The sequence below is a fragment of the Cupressus sempervirens genome, chromosome 1 (genome assembly GCF_028749045.1).
Source record: "Cupressus sempervirens isolate cs-2001-9-10 chromosome 1, ASM2874904v1, whole genome shotgun sequence".
In the NCBI taxonomy this organism is placed as follows: Eukaryota; Viridiplantae; Streptophyta; class Pinopsida; order Cupressales; family Cupressaceae; genus Cupressus; species Cupressus sempervirens.
The window spans coordinates 534,734,488-534,755,063 of record NC_143118.1 but is presented as its reverse complement, the minus strand read 5'-3'; the positions used below and the strand labels follow the sequence as shown (position 1 = coordinate 534,755,063).

The window sequence follows — 20,576 nt, the reverse complement described above, 5'->3', positions numbered from 1 at the left end:
TGAATCTTTGATGTTGCTAATGTAACTCCTAGGACTCCTGCACTACCCTCTTTGCCCTGCGCACTGCAACATCACTCCTTGCCATAATCTGATCCCTCTCCACCATAGCTTGATCTCTCTATTATCACTTCATCCCTCTCTCCTATCACTACATCCCTCTTTGCTACAACCCAGTCTAACTGACTTAGAGACCTCTAATCACTCTGTAAACTCTAACTAGCTAGGCCCAACCTGTTCTTGTATTAGTGTCCTCCTGGTGTACTCCACTAGATCCCCATTGACATCCATCATAGCTGCATCCACACCTATGTCATCCTCATCACCTCCCTCATGACCATCACCCCCACCCTCCCAATAGTCATCCCTATCCTCTCCCCCATCACCACCTCCATCACCATCCCCACTCCCATTATCCCCACTCTCCTCATCATCATCCCCCTCATCCTCTCCCTTAGCATCCTCATCATCATCCCCCACATTGTTGTCCCTCACCTTCGTATCCTCTCTATTCTCCCCATCATCATCCTCATCTCTCTCCTCCCCATCATTATCCTTATCTCCTTCCTCCCCATCATCATCCTCATCTCCCTCATCCCCATCATCATCCCCATCTCTCCTCTCCTTGTCGTCATCCTCATCTCCTCCCACCTCATCCTCTCCCCCATCCTTCTCCTCATCATCCTCCTCATCTTGCTCTACCTATGACCTCACCCATGGTATTGGCACTATTGGATCTATCAAGGGCCTTAAACAATGTTGTGAAAACAATCTATCATATGTTGCCATCACACCTGCATCCATTATATCTACTACTACTCCCCATACCCTCAACTATAACTTCTCTAGCTATGCATAAGCCAACTATATCCTAGTAGGTGTTTCCCACTCTTAAACCTCTACTTTGGACCATGCAAATAATGCTAGACCTATCGAGACATCCTATGTCTTGCCAAACTATCTGTGTACCTACTCTAGGAGGTACATCTCTATCACCAAGTGGTCAATCATTGTGTGCCCTATGAGATAGCACTCCTATCAATAGTATGGTAGGTGGATCTCATCATTGTCCCACCTAAGGCAATCTTTATAGGGCCTCCAAATAAACTATGTCATGATATCTATCTAATTCTAGAAGTATTGTGTGTACCCTGGTGGTCCTCATGCCATTATGCCTCTATAACTATATGAATATGGCATGTCCTCCACTAGTTTCCTCTCTATGAGTGGTTTGAATATTGCAATGTGCTCGTATGCCCAGATCTGCAACTGTCAACCCCTAGTACTAAATATCAGCCCACCTCTATATGCTACCTAATGTAGATAGTAGTAAAACATCCCTAACATGCATGGGCCCCAAGAAAACATAGTCCCATCCATGACCATCCTCTCTAGTACCCAGCCCCATCTGATAGGGAATCCATGTTCATGCCTATTAGGTATCAATAGTCTATTGATCACTTAGTAGATCGCAGCTATCAACCACTCATGGTATGCCACCAATAGGTCCCATCCAATCTCATAATATTGGATACATAGCTCTGCAACTCCACAATTGAATAACCAATGTAATGTTGACTACTCAATAGCTAGGTCATACATAGCTAACTCCCCATGAAGTAGAACCCTAAAGATGCTCCATAGATCTTCCAGGGTCATAATAGCCTCTCCTATTGGCAAATGGAATGAACTAGTCTCTGAGTGCCATCTCTCTATCAATGCTGTCAGTAGGGCTCTATTCCCTCTCACCTCTAGCATAAATGTATTATGATATACACCAAGACTAACCAAGATCCCTTGCTCATCAGCTATCATTTGATGACATAACATAAGGCTCTATTGCCTATGTCCCCTCATTTGTAATAGGGGCAAATCCTCCTACATAACCATGTAGCCTATCTCAACTTTCTAAGGCTTTGTATCTAGTTTAACCTACTTTTGACCCAAGTTTGACCTAGTTTGACTAATTTTCACTTTTTCTAAGCATGATTGAGTTGACCAAGTTTTAGGTTATTTCGAGCTCATTTGCATTATTTTGACCCTTTGCCTATACATCTGTCAGCATTTCTCTCCATCTAAGCTAGGTTTGACTAGGTTTAACTTTTTTCTGACCATTTTAGCCTAATTTGACCTATGTTTTCAACTCTCCCTAGGGTTTTAAATATGTGGTCCAATTTTTGGGTCATTCTAAGTCTGTTTGCACCCTTTTGGCCCCTTTGCATCACTCTCTGTCAGCATTCACCTGAGTTTGACCTATATCTGCCCTAATTTTGATGAATTTTGACAACTTTGACCTCCTTTTATTGATTCTTAACCCTTTTCTAACATCATCCTAGGGTATTTCTAGTGTACCCCAAGTTTCAAGTCAATTCGGACTCATCTGAACATTGTTTGGAGCCCCAGAGCATCCTAGGGCATAATCAGGACCCCCAACTATGCCCATGGTGCACTTGGTCATACCAAGTGCACTTAGTGCACACTTGGACATGCTAAGTGTTCCCAATGTGTAGTTGGATGCATTTTTGGTGTAGTTGGGGCATTTTGATGCCCTAAATTGCCCCCAGGACCCCCATTTGACCCCATTTGACCCTCGACTGCCTCTTAAGTGCCTAAAAAGCATGGAAAAGCATATCAAAGCATAGAAAAGTGTAAAAAGAACAAATAAAGCCTTGATGTACTCACCAAAGGTCCTACATCTACCTCTCATTGGTAGGTACACACTCGTTCACCACGATGTTGCTCTCTCAATAACTGGTCCATCATGCTTACTCTAGAGCTCTTTTCTACCAAATGTGAGGATGAAAATGACTTTCAAAACCCTCTCCAAGCCCTTTCATATTTTTTTTCTTCCTAAATGGATGTGCTAGATGCCCATTCTATGTTGGTCACAATGCATTTTTGTAATCCAGAGCCCATAACTTTCACATTTTAGCTTTGATTTGTGATCCATTAGTTGTTATGGTTTTGTCTTCTCATTGTCAATGAAATTAACCTATCATATGCCTATAATAGTCAATATCTTGAGGGGAAACCAATATATACCACCATTATTGGGGCATTCTTTTATGACTTTTCATCAACATTCTTTGACACAACACTCTAAATCACATTGTATCAAAGAGGGGCAAAATGTAGACACTCAAAAAAAGTTCGCGTCTACACTTTCATCACATTTTAATACTAACTCATCTCATTTTCTCATTCCACTAACTCTGATGTTTTGGCCAACTTGATCATATCTCAACAATTTTTGTTATCATTCGTATCCTCTTTCACATCAATTGTGAATCATTTCAGCACCATTTCAAGTCAACTCAAAATTATATCAAATCAACCTAAAATCACCCCAAATCTACCTAGAATCAACTAAAATCAACCATAATTGACCCAAAACATGTCAAACATCCCAAATCAATCATTATCTATCTAATCCTAGGCATTGTTGTGGCTTTCAATTCCTTTGAAACCTATCAGTTTATCAAATCTTACCAATTTGGCCTTAGTATTGTCATGGCTCTTAGTGTTAGGTCAAACTATCATTCACATCATTTAATATTTTCTATTGTTGAGTCTCTTAGTATTGGATCATAGCATTATTAACTATTTAATAACATTAATAATGTATTTTGATGTTATTATGATCAACCCTATCAACCAATCTCGATCTTGTAGCATTTACAATGTCAGTTAAATGTTACATGTCCTTAGTTCATGTCATGTATCCTTGGTATGTTATCATTTTTCATCAATCTATCAATTTTACCATGGCTTTGGTCTACCTTTTATCATCCCAGTCAATTTGCCTTATTGTCACATTTCGTCAAAGGATACTATCACACTTATTTAATTAAATTGGCCAATCATCTACTAATTTTCTTTATAGGATTAAAACCACTCATAATTTAATCCTATGTCATTTCACTAATTATTCTTCCTAACTAACATCCTAAATTAATCAATTTTATTAATCAATTGATTCATCACTCACAAACCATGGAAATTCTTAATTTCCTAAGTCATATTTTCCACCATTAATTCCATTTTTACTAATTTCTATTTGTGTGGAATAATGGATTTTTAATTTGAGTGTTTCACATAATGTTGACATCATTGTGACACATGGGCATACACATCATGGATTCTCCATTTACACTTTGGTAAAATATGTCAAAATTCATATATTCCTATTTCCTTATGCATATCTATATTTGGCTTCCATTGTCATAGATTCTTGGCTTTACATGGGTTTAAGATGTCACATGATGAATCATAGATCCTCTTCCATTTTTAGTCATATTTGACTTCTAAGTGTCATACAATTCTGTATTTGGCATCTTGTGTCATATGTGTCATCGATTATCAAAGGAATCTCTTGCCAAGTTTCATATCCAAGGTGACAAGTCCAATACTCTCATCTTTCATGTTGATTATAAAATGAGCATTCTTCCTCTCATTTTTGGTCCTTGAGTCCTTGAGTCCTTCAAGTCCTTGAATCCCCTAGATTATAATTCTTTGTCTTTTTCTCTCTCAAGCTTAAATCGCATCTTCTAGTATTCTCATAGCACTATTATTTTCATAAGCTTTTGCCTCCTAATTGTGTGCACTATAGAAAATTGGAGCTACATCACATGGAGAAGAAAGAAGGATATGGGAGCTTCAAGTGAATAAAGGAGTTTTAATTCTATGTTCTTCCTTTTGTTTGTTTGGATTTCATGGTAAACTAGAGGGTATCAATGTATGCTTATTGAGTTTGTGATTTGCTCATGGTATGTTAGATATTAGCCCATTTTCTGGTCCCAAATAGCCAAACAACATTTCTCAGTAATATGGGATGATACTTTATTGGCAATATGACCAATCAATCAGATAAGGTAAGCTATATGGTTGCCATTTATGGCAACATATTTATTTTGTAGATTAGTCATGATTATTCGTTAAGGAAAAGATTTGATGATAGCATACTATTTCCTTGTAATATTATCTTGAGCAATTAATTAGAGATGCATGACATCATACTGATGATGCACACCACTGCACATGTTTGTATGATCAACCAAGTTCAAGTTATGAAGGAAATAGTGATACAGTGATGATACAGTGCAGAATAGAGCATGTCAATAGAATATGTTAAACAACTTGAATAATTGTTTTGATTATTAATTCTTGATGAGCTAACTCTAAGAATGATATGTGAGCCAGCTAAGGTAGAATTTACCAATATGTTTGGTATAAGTAAAGAACTTCATTTGTGAGAGTGTAATATGAATGAATGAATGTCATGCAAAGTAATGATATGTGATGTGAGATATGATGCAATTTGATATATGCACAGTTACCCTTTCTATGAAGATCTAACAATCAAAAGAATTGCAAAGTATAGAAAGTAATCTAGTTATTCGTAGCTACTGACATTTAGAATATTTTGAAAGTACAACAAATGATCTAGTTTTTTATGTATATCTACTCTCTTGAAGAACTTATTTGTATAGTTTCATGTTAGGGCAGTGGGCTCTTCTTGCACAAATTTTTATATGTTCTACCAACTCCTAAAAGGATTGAAGAAACTCCTAAAAGAGTTGAAGCAACTCCTAACAGAGTTGAAGAAACTCCTAATAGGGTTGAGGCTTCTAACAAGGCCTATTCTCCTAACAGGGACTTAAGACACTATATATTCTTCATAGACTCTTAACAAGGTCAATATCCTTAATAGGATTCTTTAAATAGTGAATCATCTTATGGGTTTCATCCCCACTAGGGTTTTCCCTTGGCCAGGGTTTCTCTAGTTAAAAAAATATGCTGTTATGAGTTCTCTTCTTGTATGGTTGTTTATTTTTTTTAGCACTATTGGTTCTCTCTCTTATGCATGTGGAAAAGTAATTAATAAAATTTAGTTGTGGGCAAAAAAATTAAAAATACTGATTCACCCCCTCCCCCCTCTTAGTATTATCTATTTCTAATAATTGGTATCAAATCCTACTTATTTAAAAGAGGCTTAATAGCTTGAATAAGATCCCTATGGATATGGAACACTTGAAGAAAAATCTTCAAGAAGCTCTTGAACATATTGATCTCCTTACTAATGAAAGAGATGGCATTAAAGATAGATATAAAGATGCAAAAGATTACATTGGTGAACTAAAGGACAAGATAGATGATCTAAAGAAAAAGGGACCTTGTAAGGAAACTAGTGATGATGATATTGAAGATCTAAAGAAAGAAAATGAGATCCTAAAACATGAACTAAAGATAATTCAACTCAAGTGACATCTTAAGAAAAATGGAGGAAAGAACGACTTAGATATAAAAGCTAAAAATGTAGATCTAAGATCTCAATTAAGCAAGGTAACATTTGAATTGGAATCTATCAAGTTAGATTTTGTAGAATTAAAAAAATACAATGCTATTTTGAAAGGTGAGTTGGTGCATACCAAATAGTAATTTGAGAAATTATATACCAGTAGTGAAAAGATTAAAGAACAAATATCGTTACAGAGGCCCAGTTATGACAAGAATGGACTAGGATTCTTCCTTGGACAATCCACTTAGAAATATATTGAGATAAAAGAACCTGATACCCCTAAAGTCAAAAGGGATCTAAGCATAAGAAAAACAAATGATACATCTAAAGAAAAATAAAATGTTACTCACTATGAGAAATCTAAAGAATTTGATCAAGATAAGGATAATAGAAGAAAGTAATCTCATGCCTGGTGTGATGAACTTGAACATACTAAAGACAATTGCAAAGGTAAGTCTTTTGAACCTATTTCAAAGTTTTATTGTCATAATTATCATGGATATGGAAATTATGCAGTACATTGTAAGAAACCTAAAATTCATAGTGATAATACAAATAGTAGAATGTCTAGGAACACTAACTATGCAGGCAATAGAAGAAGATCTCATAGTAATGAGAGTGGAGAAAGAAGAAAAATTATTTGTTATAGATGCAAAAAACTTGGACATGTTGGAAGAAATTGTAGAGAACCTGGTGACTAGTAGAATGAACAAAGAAGAAATGTACCTATATGTTAGTTATGTAATAACTTTGGACACACGGCAAAATTCTACATAATGGATAGGAGAAACCTAAATAGGAATAAAAATTATAGAAGGAACAATAGAAGAAATGATGACAGTCTAAAGGAAGAAATGAAAGAGCTGACAAAAGAATTTAAGTAAATATTTGTAAAAGTAAGAGAAAATGGAATCTTTCACATAGTTCAAGAAAAATCTCATCCTAATATATCTAACAAAATAGTAAAATCACTTATTGTTTGTGACTCCTCCTACCAAAATAAAGCATTCTTAGTGAAATAGAGCATCATTTATTGATAACTAATAATAGAAAGAATATCATAGGTTGCATAGTTAACAGTATGTATTAGACATTGAGAAAAGTTTGTAGCTAAGTATGCATTGCTTAATATGATTAGGATAAGGATATATAAGAAGAATAAACTCTCTATTATACATAGATAGTATATAGAACAAGTGGCGGATAAGCATTTAATGCAAAGTATAGATTGCAAAAGATTTAAAGGATGTGATTTAATTTGCAAACATCATTTGTTTGTGCAAAATCTAAGTGCGAGATTGAAGTAAGATTTGAAGAGTTAAAGAGGTTTGTAAATATGCAAACTTGCTAGAAACCATAATACATGAAGTTAAGGTATTTTCTAAATTTGATGAGCATAATTTTTCAAAAATGGCAAGATAAGAAGTTTCTAATGTCAGCAATAGATCTAGATATAGTTTCAAGAAAAACCCATTCTTTTCTTTGCTTGATGAACCTATTGGAGCATTTTTGCAAGTTTCAAAAATGTTCTTCATGTTATGGATATAAGAGGTTATATTCATTGCAAAATTGGAAGCATAGGTGATACAAAAATTCATAAGGAATTGGAGAAAATGCACATAAATTATTTTTCACTAAAACTAGAACATGGATACCTAGAACAACTTAACCTAGTTAAGCATATGTTCTACATGAACTTCAACAATCATGAAAGGACAAGGATAATTATAAGTAGACTACATGATAATCTTCTATGAATAGAAGATTCTATCATATGTATTGATAATGACCTAATTCATAAGGTCATAGGTTTAAACAATGAAGGATGCAATATAGCAAACATTAAGAATTTACACAAGATAGTTGAGACAAATCTCAACACATGTTTTGATGGTAGAAACATGAAGGTCAATACCATTCAGGATGATGGAGTAAGATTGATTTGCAAAATTTTGGGATACAAATTCAATCATGGATCTAGGATAGATTTAGTACTTATGGGATTTCTTCATGTGGCTTACTTGGCAGTAAAAGGTGAAGATGTTAATCTATGCGACGTTATCTGAATATAGTTGTTGGATAATACATCAAAAATTAAGAAGTCTAGGAGTGTAGTCTTTATTAGTTTGAATTCCTACTGACTCACATATTCTTCTATGCAACTAAAAATTTTGCCGGTATCATGAATTGGGATGGAAGTGAGTGTGCAATGCAAACAATCCCTCGTGCATACAGAGCCGGACCTGAAATAGTTAGAGATAGGGATATTGATAGTATAATGAAATATTTCCAAGCTAAAATGAAGCAAATGTATAGGATACCTCCTATAGTAATGGAAGAGTATAAGGATGAACTATGCTTCATGGTTGAAATAGATTTCACTTGTATGGAGGTTGTAGTTCCTTGAGTTAAGTTTATTGAACCTATGAGTTATGAGATGAGTGAGGAATTAATTGAAGGATATGCACAAGTAATCCTACACTCAGAAGTTGATTCTAAATGTCCTAGATGGGGGACATATAGTGTACATAGATAGAAGAAGCAAGTCCTACTATAGGTAGTCCACCTCATAGTTTTGAGCAACCCACTAGAACACCAATTTTAGTAATTCACCACATATCACCATTGGTAGTGAATCTATGCAAGTGGATAACACCAATGTGATAGTTGATAGAATTGAGGACCCATTTAAGGATTTTGGTTCCAACATTGTTGGCAATATTGTGGATTATAGCAGCTCATTTAATGAAGAAGAAGATTAGGAGCCAAAGCAAGAAGATTTACCTTTTGTCAAGAAAGTTAAATATAGCATTGAAGTAGCTACTTCAAGTGTGCCCTTAGCAACTACAATAGCAACACCCTCTACACCACCTACTCAAGTAGTAGTGGTCACAACACTAGTAGTTCAATCAGATGAAGATGATGAAGCACAAAAACTCATATCTTCTTTGAGTAAATTTCTTGAGAAGAAGAAATCAATAAAGTCCATTGAAAAGGCTTTGACTTCAGTTCTAGAAAGAATAGAAAAGATAGTAAGCCTTGTTGACACACCTACATATATTCAACAACATGTAGCAATTCTGTGTAAAACTTTGGATGATGAGCTCATAACACTTACCAATGTGGCTACAATTCAAGTTCAAATAGAGAATGATGGTAAACTCCTTAACACCATGTGTACAAATATAAGGAATGATATAGAAACTTTGAATGTATGAATTAAGGAATTAAGATAGAGTATAGAAGAAGGGAAATGGGCTTATGCTATGTGCAACATGGCATACATCCATCTTCAAAGTTTTGATGACCAAATCAAAGAAAAGGTAACTGAGCTTCAGACACTTATTGAAAACTTTTTGAAATAGAATTAGAAGTTAGATACCATTGAGAATATAATGAAAGCACTTCATAACAACATTAGGGATTTACAAGCAAAAAAGGAGAAAGTTCTAAAAAGATTCACTCTTTTGAGAGATCGCTTATCACCACAGATAACATTGCTAGAAAATTAGTTGGAGGAAAGCTTGGTAGCAAATTCCTCATATGACAAATTCATGGCTACAGATTTGAACATAGTAGAGTTAGCCACATATGCCTTATGTGTGTTAATCAGTGTATTTGATGCAATGAAAGATAGTTGGAAGAAACACCTTGTATATTTGAGGAATGATTTCAATGATTATTTCTCCAAGTTTTGATGCAACTACTAGTTTTTGACATTTCCTTCTCTTTTCTTTTTATTGGCACCTTTGCCATTGATGTCAAAGGGGGAGAAATAAAGAAAAGTGTAATTGATAGTTATATTTTGAATTATAGTAGTAATTTTTTCTTCAAGAAAAATTGGTAATCGAAGTTATAAGGAATGTAATCCTCTCAAAACATGAACCCAATGTTTCTTTTTTCTATGTTATGGTTATTTATTTTGATTAGTATGACAACATGTTTGGGACTTATCCAATTTTCCAAAAATGTTGCCATCAATGCCAAAGGGGGAGATTGTTGTCAATATGACCAATCAATCAGATAAGGTGAGTCATATGATTGTCATTTATGGAAACATATTTATTTTGTAGATTAGTCATGATTATTCATGAAGAAAAATTGTCTAAGTATTAGAGAGTGTTACAGCAACATGACAATATTTGATGATAGAAAAATATTCCCTTGGAATATTCTCTCTCACCTTTAACCAAAGATGTATGACATCATACTGATGATGCACACCAGTGTGCATATCCATACGATCAACCAAGTTCAAGTTATGAAGGAAATAGTGATGTAGTGATGATACAGTATAGAATAGAGCATGTCAACAGAATGTGTTAAATGACTTGAATAATTGTTTTGATTATTAATTCTTGATGAGCTGACTCTAAGAATGATATGTGAGCCGACTAAGGAAGAATTTACCAATATGTTTGGTATAAGTAAAGAACTTCATTTACAAAGTTAGAGTGTAATATGAATGAATAAATGTCATGAAAAGTAATGATATGTGATGTGAGATATGATGCAATTTGATATATGCATAGTTACCCTTTGTGTGAAGATCTGGCAATCAGAAGAATTGTGAAGTATAGCAAGTAATCTAGTTATGCACAATTACTGACATTCAAAAGATTTGTGAAGTACATCAAGTGATCCAATTTTGTATGTCTATCTACTCCCTTGAAGAACTTCTTTGTATAGTTGCATGTTATGGCAATGGGCTCTTCTTGCACATATTTGTATATGTTCTACCAACTCCTAATAGGATTGAGGCTTCTAACAAGGCCTAATCTCCTAACAAGGACTTGAGACACTATACATTCTTCATAAACTCCTAATAGGGTCAATATACTTAACCAAATTCTTTATATAGTGAATCATCTTGTGGGTTCCATCCCCATCGGGGTTTTCCCTTGGCTAGAGTTTTCCTAGTTAACAAAATATGGTGTTATGAATTCTCTTCTTGTATGGTTGTTTATTTTGTTTAGCACTATTGGTTCTCTCTCTTATGCATGTAAAAAAGTAATTAATAAAATTTAGTTATGGGTAAAAAGATTGAAAATACTAATTCAGCCCACCCCCCCTATTAGTATTACCTATTTTTAACATACTTTAGTAGTATCATCTAGTTTATTTGTCCTAAGGTTGTTTATGCTAATAACTAGAATTGAAAAGCCAACTTAGGAGATGAAATTAGTTAGAACTTACATGTCAAGGAGTACCAGAACCACAAAATTTAGGGAACAAATACTCAAGAGAGACAATAAGCATAAACAGGTCCAACAAACCTCACATAATATAATACTACTCCAATCCATGATAATAAACATCCTCACCAAACAATGTGTACATAAGAAACATTCTAATGAAGGGAAAGCACAAGCATAATGGTACAAGAGTACACCTTGGCTATCTCCATTGTTTGAAAGATTTTTGGCTTGTACTTAACTCTAGCCAAGTCAAGAGCATAGTTTAGTTTTCTTGTAGACCTTATAAGATCATTTTCAATATTGGATAAGTGAATTAGTCACTAGGACTAAGGTTACTAAGTAGCTATTGTTCGTTGTCTTTAATGTATCTTAGGCACATAAATCTTGTTAGTGGTTATTATTATGATGCCTTATGGTCATTAAGAGAGTTAGTTCCTTAGAATCTCATGAGGATAGAAGTCCTCAAAAATAGGATCATAGCTTAACAAGAAGTTGACAAATGTTGTCATGACAACACTTGCAATAATTGCAAAAGTTGCATGCAATATTGTTATCCTCATATTCCCTAAAGTCTAGGAGATGATGCTCAATAAATAGGCCCTAAAATGATGGATATGGCATCATATATTATCCAAGACTTGAACCTTTCTAAAAAGAGGTCAGTGTGTTAATTTTGTATGTGGAATAGAACTCTAAAATAGTGTTACAACTTCTCAAGTTTTTGTGATATTAGTTCTTTCAAATGGATTGAAAGGCTCAATTTGGTGATTGAATAGTATTATTTATATAGTTTTGAGAGTTTTTTATTTGATAGGCAAGTAGATTTGAGTAGGTATTAAGGGTTAAATAATTTTTTTAAGTTATGAGCAATTTATTGGGTTTATGCTAACCAGTATGTATAGATATGGCTCCCCCATGAAATATAGCCATGGGAAACACCTAAGGACAAATGAAAATTGTAAGGGAGTCATTATTGTACATATGTGTAGTATTAGGAGTCATGGAGGTTTTGGGAACTATTTTTAATGTTAAGCCCTAGGCGACTAGACAAAGCTCGGTTAGTGGTTTAGGATAAGAGAAAAGAAGATTTCTTGTAGGGTTGAAAAGTATAGTTCCAAGAAGGGAATAGTCATATCTTGACATGTTATGATGATTGAGGTTATACCAATCCATTTGAGAGAGTTTTCAAAAAAGTTTATAGTCTTGTCCTAGGAAATAGGGCTTCTAACCCTATTAGACCTAGATAATAGGAATCAACTATACGAATAACCTAGGAGTCTAAGACCTATAGAATCCTTTATGAAATGCAAAAGGGTGCCTGAATCTAGAATTCATTTTCTAGGTTTCTTGGAGAGTTTTTTCAAGAAAGAGGAATAAGTCATTTTTCAAGGGCTAATTGGGACTAGGCCTAATTAGGCTTTCTAGAGACCAAATCTTGATATAGATAGGAAGAAGGATTAAAGATCCTTCTAAATGGACACAAATGCAAGAAAATAGAGTTTTCTCATGTTGATGGATGACCCTAAAATGAAGAATGGATTTTATGAGCAAGTTGCACTTAGAGATTTCTAAGTGAGTGTGGAGAAGAATAATAAAACTAGGGTGTTAGTCTTCTAAGGGTAAGAACTAAGGATAAAAATCTTGGAGAGGAGTTTGGATTGGTATTAGTTAATTATATAAGCTAATAAAGGACATAGGAGGACTAGGTACCTAGAAGAGACAAGCTAGGTCTCTTAAGAAGTAGTGCAAGCACCCCTTGGAACACATACACCATATTGGTATCAGAGCTTTAATTGATTGTGCTTATGGTTGATGTTGTAGCCTACTAAATCAGTGGGAGAAAATACACCAAGTGGATAAATAGAAGACACAACCATGCTGACTAACATTGAGTTAGCCAAGAAGATTGAAGAACGAGAAGAAGATATCAAGTCACTAAGGGAAAGGCTAGCTCAAATGGAGCAACTCTTAGGTGAATTCCAAGAGAAAATTGATAGGGTCAAAGAGAAAATTGACCTAAAGAAAGAAAAAGAAGCAAGAGACAAGGAACTATAGTTGGAAGAATAAGAACCAACACCTAACCCTATTCTTCATGAGGAGCCATTATTAAAGGCATTAAAAGCATTAAGTGGCAAAGCTTTAGGAGTACCACTATTTAGTAGAGAAATGGATCTAGATTCAATTGTGTATTAGATTGAAAACATTGAGAACCATTTTAAATGTGATGGTATCTCTGAGGCACAAAATTTTATGGTGGCCAAGTCTAGATTAAGAGGTTCAACTCTTACTTGGTGGAAGTTTATGTAAACTGAGAGAGAAAAGGATGGAAAATGTCCTATAGTTACATGGAAGGGTGAAATGTCCCTTTACTGATTTTATATGATATTTCACACCTCTAATTATATTTTCAAAATCAAACAACTAATATCACAAAGATCCACCAAATTTCTCAAGAAACCCCAAATCGGGTATGCTGAAAATAGTGCCAAAAGCTTCACAGCTTCACCTATTATTAATAAATTTGAAACTGGAAATTTTTACAGAAATTTGAGCAGAATAACAGCCTATAAAATTAAATTTCCAAATCTGTATAACATGCACACAATAGCTCCCAAACGGAGGACAAAAACAATGCTCATCGAGCTCCCAAAAATAGCACAAAATAGCCCGGAATCACCACAAAAACTTAATAATCTATCACAGAAGTATAATCATATCCAAATACATATTTTCAGCTCTATTTTAACATTTAAAAGTCTGATATACAGAAGCAACCCAAACTTATATGAAATACTCAACCGAAAATAACAAACTATTACAAAAAATACACCCGAAAACTCACAAATCTGCACTGTTCAGCACAAAGGCAAACTCTGCATGAGCATGCACATGGAATGGCTTCAAAATCCCATACTTATCCTTCCTAGAAACCTAAAAACTCCCATTCTTGGGTCTCCTTGGAAACCTGCAAACTCCTGTTCTTGGGTCTCCTTCTCCATAGGTTTGGCAGCCTCTGAAGAATAACAAAGAAATGAGCAAAAATCAAGTTCTGAATGAGCTCAAAATGCCTCCAAACTCTTTAACAGAGGGCATAACCCTAACTCACGTCCAAGAGGGGTTAATAAAACATATTTTAATAATAATTTTCATTTATTAGTCCATTCACTTCCAAAGATTATCCCCTTTTGCTGAAACTTCGCCTTTTTGAGCCTGCCTGCCTTAGCAAAGATTATTATTTTTAATTATTTGAAAAGGGGACATGACAAGTCCTCCACTCCCAAATATTTCTTGTCCTCAAGCAATGGCTGAACAATAAACCAATCAATCCACCTAGATCCCAAATATAGTCATAAACTATACTACTACCAATTAACACAGGCTCCTGCAATATCCTCTGCAATATGACCAAGAGGAATCCATAATCAAACTGACAATTATAGCTCAACCAAACTCCAAAATCACCACTACCACAGTTAGAAACCCATGAGACACAAACTCTTAGAACATCAAAACCCAAGTAAAGTGGACAAATCAAACTACCAACATAGTAAATACCATCAACGCATCCCACTGGCCTATATGGAATGTACAATCCAACTCTGCAAAAATGGTGAACGCTCTCAAATGAAACTGTACCAAGTATGGAGAATCCACACACTATACAACTCCTACAGTCAACACAACTCTACAAATCACCAGCCACTATCTCATAACCATAACTCCCATGCACTGCTGATGGTGAAAAGACATTACAAGATAAAGAGTAAGAAATGGAACCCAAACCAAATTTCCCTACCATCAACTCCTCAAAACAAGGATCAAATGCTAACTGATGTACATACCTTACAATATAATGTTGATTAAAAAAACCAACCTCAGTCAACAGCTCACCATGAACAAGTGATACAACCCATTGTGACTGATCACTAGCTAAGTCAGGAGATGTCATAGCCAAAGGAGTAGAATCAATAACAACACCCACTAAAGCATCACTCCCAAACTCCTGCTCTAAGTCACATATTATCAAGCTATCAACTGCAGAACCTATCACCATGTCATGCCCATCAAGCCTCTCATATTGAGGCATCAAACTGTCCCATAACTGATGATAAGCACTAGGAACCAAAGTACATCTCTGTATCATCATCTCATAATCATGGTCATCAAAGGTAAATTGATGAGCGTACCTCATAGTGTAATGTTGATAGAATGTGCCAATCTCAGTCAGTGGCTCAGACTATAATCTAGATGAAACTAACTGCAATTGATCATTAACTATGTTGGAACTGACTACTACCTCTGAAGATATCACCAAGGGAGTAGTATTACTAGCAGGAACCATGCCAACTGCCGACTCACCAACATCACACATGATCTTTGATACATCTCTAGTCTCCGTGCCATCAGTACTAAAGGCCACCACCATGTTAGGCATACAACAATCTACTACAACACCCAACTCAACTGAACCTGACTCTAGTGGGAATGAACCTGATATGCCAATGTTAGTATCAAGGATGGATGCATCCCCATCTCCATTGTCTCTGACAATCTTGGCCATGGACATCCTCGGATCACCAAACACCATATCTTGTGACTATATAGAATCAGGTAAAGACTATAGTCAGTCTAACTCCATGGTCACCTTAGCCAAATGAAATTGTGACTCCTTGAAAGCCAACTATGTTCTCTCAAGAATCTTAGAAGTCACCTCAAGCTACTGAGTAAGCTCACTCACCTCATCTTCCTTGGCCAACAATGCATCGTATATTGTATTGCCCCACTCCATAAAATAATCTCTATCGGCTACCAACTACATATAATCTTGTCTCAAAATTTGGATAGCCTCCCATAAAGAGTGGAACTCTATCAAGAAAAGATAACTGCCTTCCTGCTCATCACTAGTAGGAGAACCCCATCCATAAACTGCTAATAACTGACGAGCAGCATCGAAATGCTAGCAAGTGATAGCAATGTCTTGGTCACTAACTCTCAACACATGATGACACTAGCTTGACTGTCTCCTACAAACCTCCTCTGATGCACTGTCTAAAGGAGTATCCTCAAAGTTACTAGTCTCTAGAGTATTACCATCCATGTCTTGTGAATCAACTCTAAAGCTCATATCAACATACGGAGTATCAAAAACTGTAGCACTACTATCCAACTCCACTGTACCCAAGGAAACTAAGTCTTCACAACTGCCCACTGCATCCTCCTACATGTCATCAATGCCAATATGATCTTGGGACTCATCTATACACACTACCAAATATGAAAGATCATCAACACATTCTAGCAAGTATGGTCGACTGGATATATGAACAAAGCCCAACACCGATGTATAAAAACTAATACCAACATCAAATAAGCTCCTGGCACAAGAAAAGAAAACATCGTACAATCTGCTAATCAAATCCATGATAGCACCCAAACAATCATTGCTACCAAAAAGTGTTAAAGATTTCTAGTCAACTGAATCCCAAATGCCAATATAACAATCTCGAGTCCATATATGTAAACTATAATCAGTTGGTAACTCAAGAAAACTCCTCACCTGAGTAATATGACCAATACCAACTAACTCCACATACCTGTCATGATGAGATAATGAAGTCAAAATACTATCTTTGTTCACTTTCAACTGGCTGGACAAATCATGTGAAGTACTATTAATCTCAACCTCATGTGTCGAAGCATCTAACTGTGCCTGATACTCTCTCTCAGAAAAGTCATGAATGCTCAATGTCTTCTCATTTCTACTAGGTATCTCACCATCATGCATAACAACATCCTCATAATCATCATCCTTGAAGTCAAATCTATCTATCACTCTTTGACTAAAATCATCAAATGTAGTTACCTGATCATGACCTTGAGTAGTCATTCCATGATACCACTAATCATAGGCTGCATCTTCCAAGTTTAGACTTGAAATTTGAATAGCATCACTCTCCTTCATGGGGTTAAGTGTGAAGAAGGTCTGTAATTTTTGTAGCATTGCTCTAGCTGAAATTTTATTTGTTCCATCAAAAGTAGGTGCTATAAACTTGCTTATTTTATTTTTGAGCTCTCTTCCACTTATGTCATGCTCCCTTCTATACTCTTTCTTGGGCATCAAAGTGTTCATCATATCCACATATTCTCTAAAAGGAACTAAACTGTGAAAGTCATCATCTAAACCATTGTAAGTAGCTCTTAATGCAATCAAGTTACTTGTAACCTCTTCCATGGGATTAAGGGCTGGATTTGGCACTGGTGGCTCATCTACATGCAGAAAAATAGTTTCTGTTGATTGAGAGGGTGTGAGTTTTAGATTTCTTGACTCCTCTGAAGTGCTCCCTTTCTCATTAATAGATGCAACTCCTTGCAATTTTTTTGTCAATATTCGCAAAGCCTCTATAGTTTCTGCCAAACTATCCACTATTTGCTTCTAAGTATTTTGGATGTCTTGGAAGAATTTCTTTGCCATCTCATCTAGATTAGCCATACTTTTTTCCTTCCTTGGATTTTATACTTTTACTTTCAACTGGAGGTTTGATCAAAATTTCTTTATTCTTTTCTCATTGTAAATATCTCTTTTCTCTTTCACTTAGTTGCATGCAACCATAAATTTTGACATGCAACTGATTAGAAGCAACATGCAACCACCAAATTCACCAAGAACTAACATGAAAATGATTATAAGTAGAATGCAACCATAAATTTTGACATGCATCTGATTAGAAGCAACATGCAACCATAAATTATGACATGCAAAATTTGGGTAGTTGTCAAAACTGACATGCAAGATCTGGGTAGTTGTCAAAACTGACATGCAAACTTCTACAAACCCTTAGGCTAGAAAGATCATGGCTCTAATACCACTGAAATGTACCTTCACTGATTTTATATGATATTTCATTCCTCTAATCAGATTTTCAAAATCAAACAACTAATATCACAAAGATCCACCAAATTTCTCAAGAAACCCCAAATCGGGTATGCTGAAAATAGTGCCAAAAGCTTCACAGCTTCACCTATTATTAATAAATCTAAAAGTGGAAATTTTTACAAAAATTTGAGCAGAATAACAGCCTATAAAATTAAATTTCCAAATCTTTATAACATTCACACAATAGCTCCCAAATGGAGGACAAAAACAATGCTCATCGAGCTCCTGAAAATAGCACAAAATAGCCCGGAATCACCACAAAAACTTAATAATCTATCAAAGAAGTATAATCATATCCAAATAAATATTTTTAGCTCTATTTTAACATTTAAAAGTCTGATATACAGCAGCAACCCAAACTGATAGGAAATACTCAACCGAAAACACCAAACTCTTACAAAAAATACACCCGAAAACTCACAAATCTGCATTGTTCAACACAAAGGCAAACTCTGCATGAGCATGCACATGGAATGGCTTCAAACTCCTATCCTTAGCCTTCCTAGAAACATACAAACTCCCATTCTTGGGTCTCCCTAGAAACCTGCAAACTCCCGTTCTTGGGTCTCCTTCTCCATAGGTTTGGCAGCCTCTGAAGAATAACAAAGAAATGAGAAAAAAATCAAGTTCTAAATGAGCCCAAAATGCCTCCAAACTCCTTAAAAGAGGGCATAACCATAAATCACGTCCAAGAGGGGTTAATAAAACATATTTTAATAATAATTTTCATTTATTAGTCCATTCACTTCCAAAGATTATCCCCTTTTGCTGAAACTTCACCTTTTTGGGCCTGCCTGCCTTAGCAAAGATTATTATTTTTAATTATTTGAAAAGGGGACATGACAAAGGGCATGGTAAACAAATTTAAGTAGATCTACCTTCCTGATGACTATGAATTTCAACTTCATAAGAGGAGACAAAATATTAGACAAGAATTTTTGGACATCCAAGCACATATTGAGGAATTTCAAAAATTGTGTTTGAGGTTCAATGTAGTTGAAGATGAAAGCATAAATTTGGAAAGATACTTGAATGGCCTCAAATGGTCTATTCAAGAAGAGATGAGCCTAGTAAATTTCAAAACCATTAGGAAATTTTACCAAATGGCCTTGAAGATAGAAGAGAAAAGTAAGAGGAATCAAGAAACCTCTCAAGTTAAAACTAAGATCAAGGATAATAGAGTCAAAGAGGTGTCTATGGTGGAAAAAGTTCAAATTCAAGGGCTCAAGGTGAATTAAAATTCAATGAACAACAAGAAGGAAGCTCAAGTAGAGGTGGTAGAGGAAGAAACTCTAATTCTAGAGGAAGGAGTGGTGGAAAAGGAGGAAGAGGCAACTACTTTGCCAATATGAAGTGCTACCATTGCAATCAAATGGGACACCCTACTCATAGATGCCCAAAGAAAGGTGGTTCATTAAAAGGAGGTGACAAGAGGACAAACTTAGTTCAAGATGAGTCCAATGTAGTAGACAAGAATGCTAAAGTACCAATGAATTTATAAGAAGTAGATAACCTCATGATGAAGAGAACTTTGAACAAAGAGCCAGTGAAGGAGCCAAGCAAAAGAAGGTATTTATTTAGAATAAAGTGCAAAAATATGGGTAAAGTGTGTAGATCATCATTGAATTAGAGTCTAATAAAAACATTGTGTTATAGGAAGTAGTTAGCAAGCTAAATCTAACAAGAATACCCCACATAAATCCTTATAAGGTCACATGGCTAAATAAAGACCAACATGTGTAAGTAAATGAGCAAGCATGTGTGGAGTTCTCAATTGGAAGATACAAGGATAAAGTTTTGTGTGATTTGTTACCTATGGATGCATATCATTTTTTCCTAAGTAGACCATGGTAATTTGATTACCAAGCTATCTATGATGGAGGAAATAACTCCTATACTTTTAAGAAAGACAAGGTAACCTTCAAAATACAATCATAGTTGGAAGATGTTGAAGAAAATACAACTAGTCCAAATGTACTTATGGTGAGTCAAAATGAGTTTCTACAAACTATGGAAGAAAGTGAAGGTGTAGGCTTTGCATTGGTGCTGAGACCAAGGGAGGGAAATGAAGGCAAGGAGACTAAGAGGGAAAAGTTATGTATGGTGATTCAAGGTATGTTGTCAGCTTACCATGGTATTGTAAGTAATG

The 20,576-nt window shown here is 35.3% G+C and overlaps 1 pseudogene; it reads right to left on the bottom strand.

Annotated features, from left to right (window-relative positions):
- Positions 1-216: 216 nt before the first annotated feature.
- Positions 217-20,576, bottom strand: part of LOC149578570 (uncharacterized) — a 129,263-nt pseudogene continuing 108,903 nt past the window's right edge.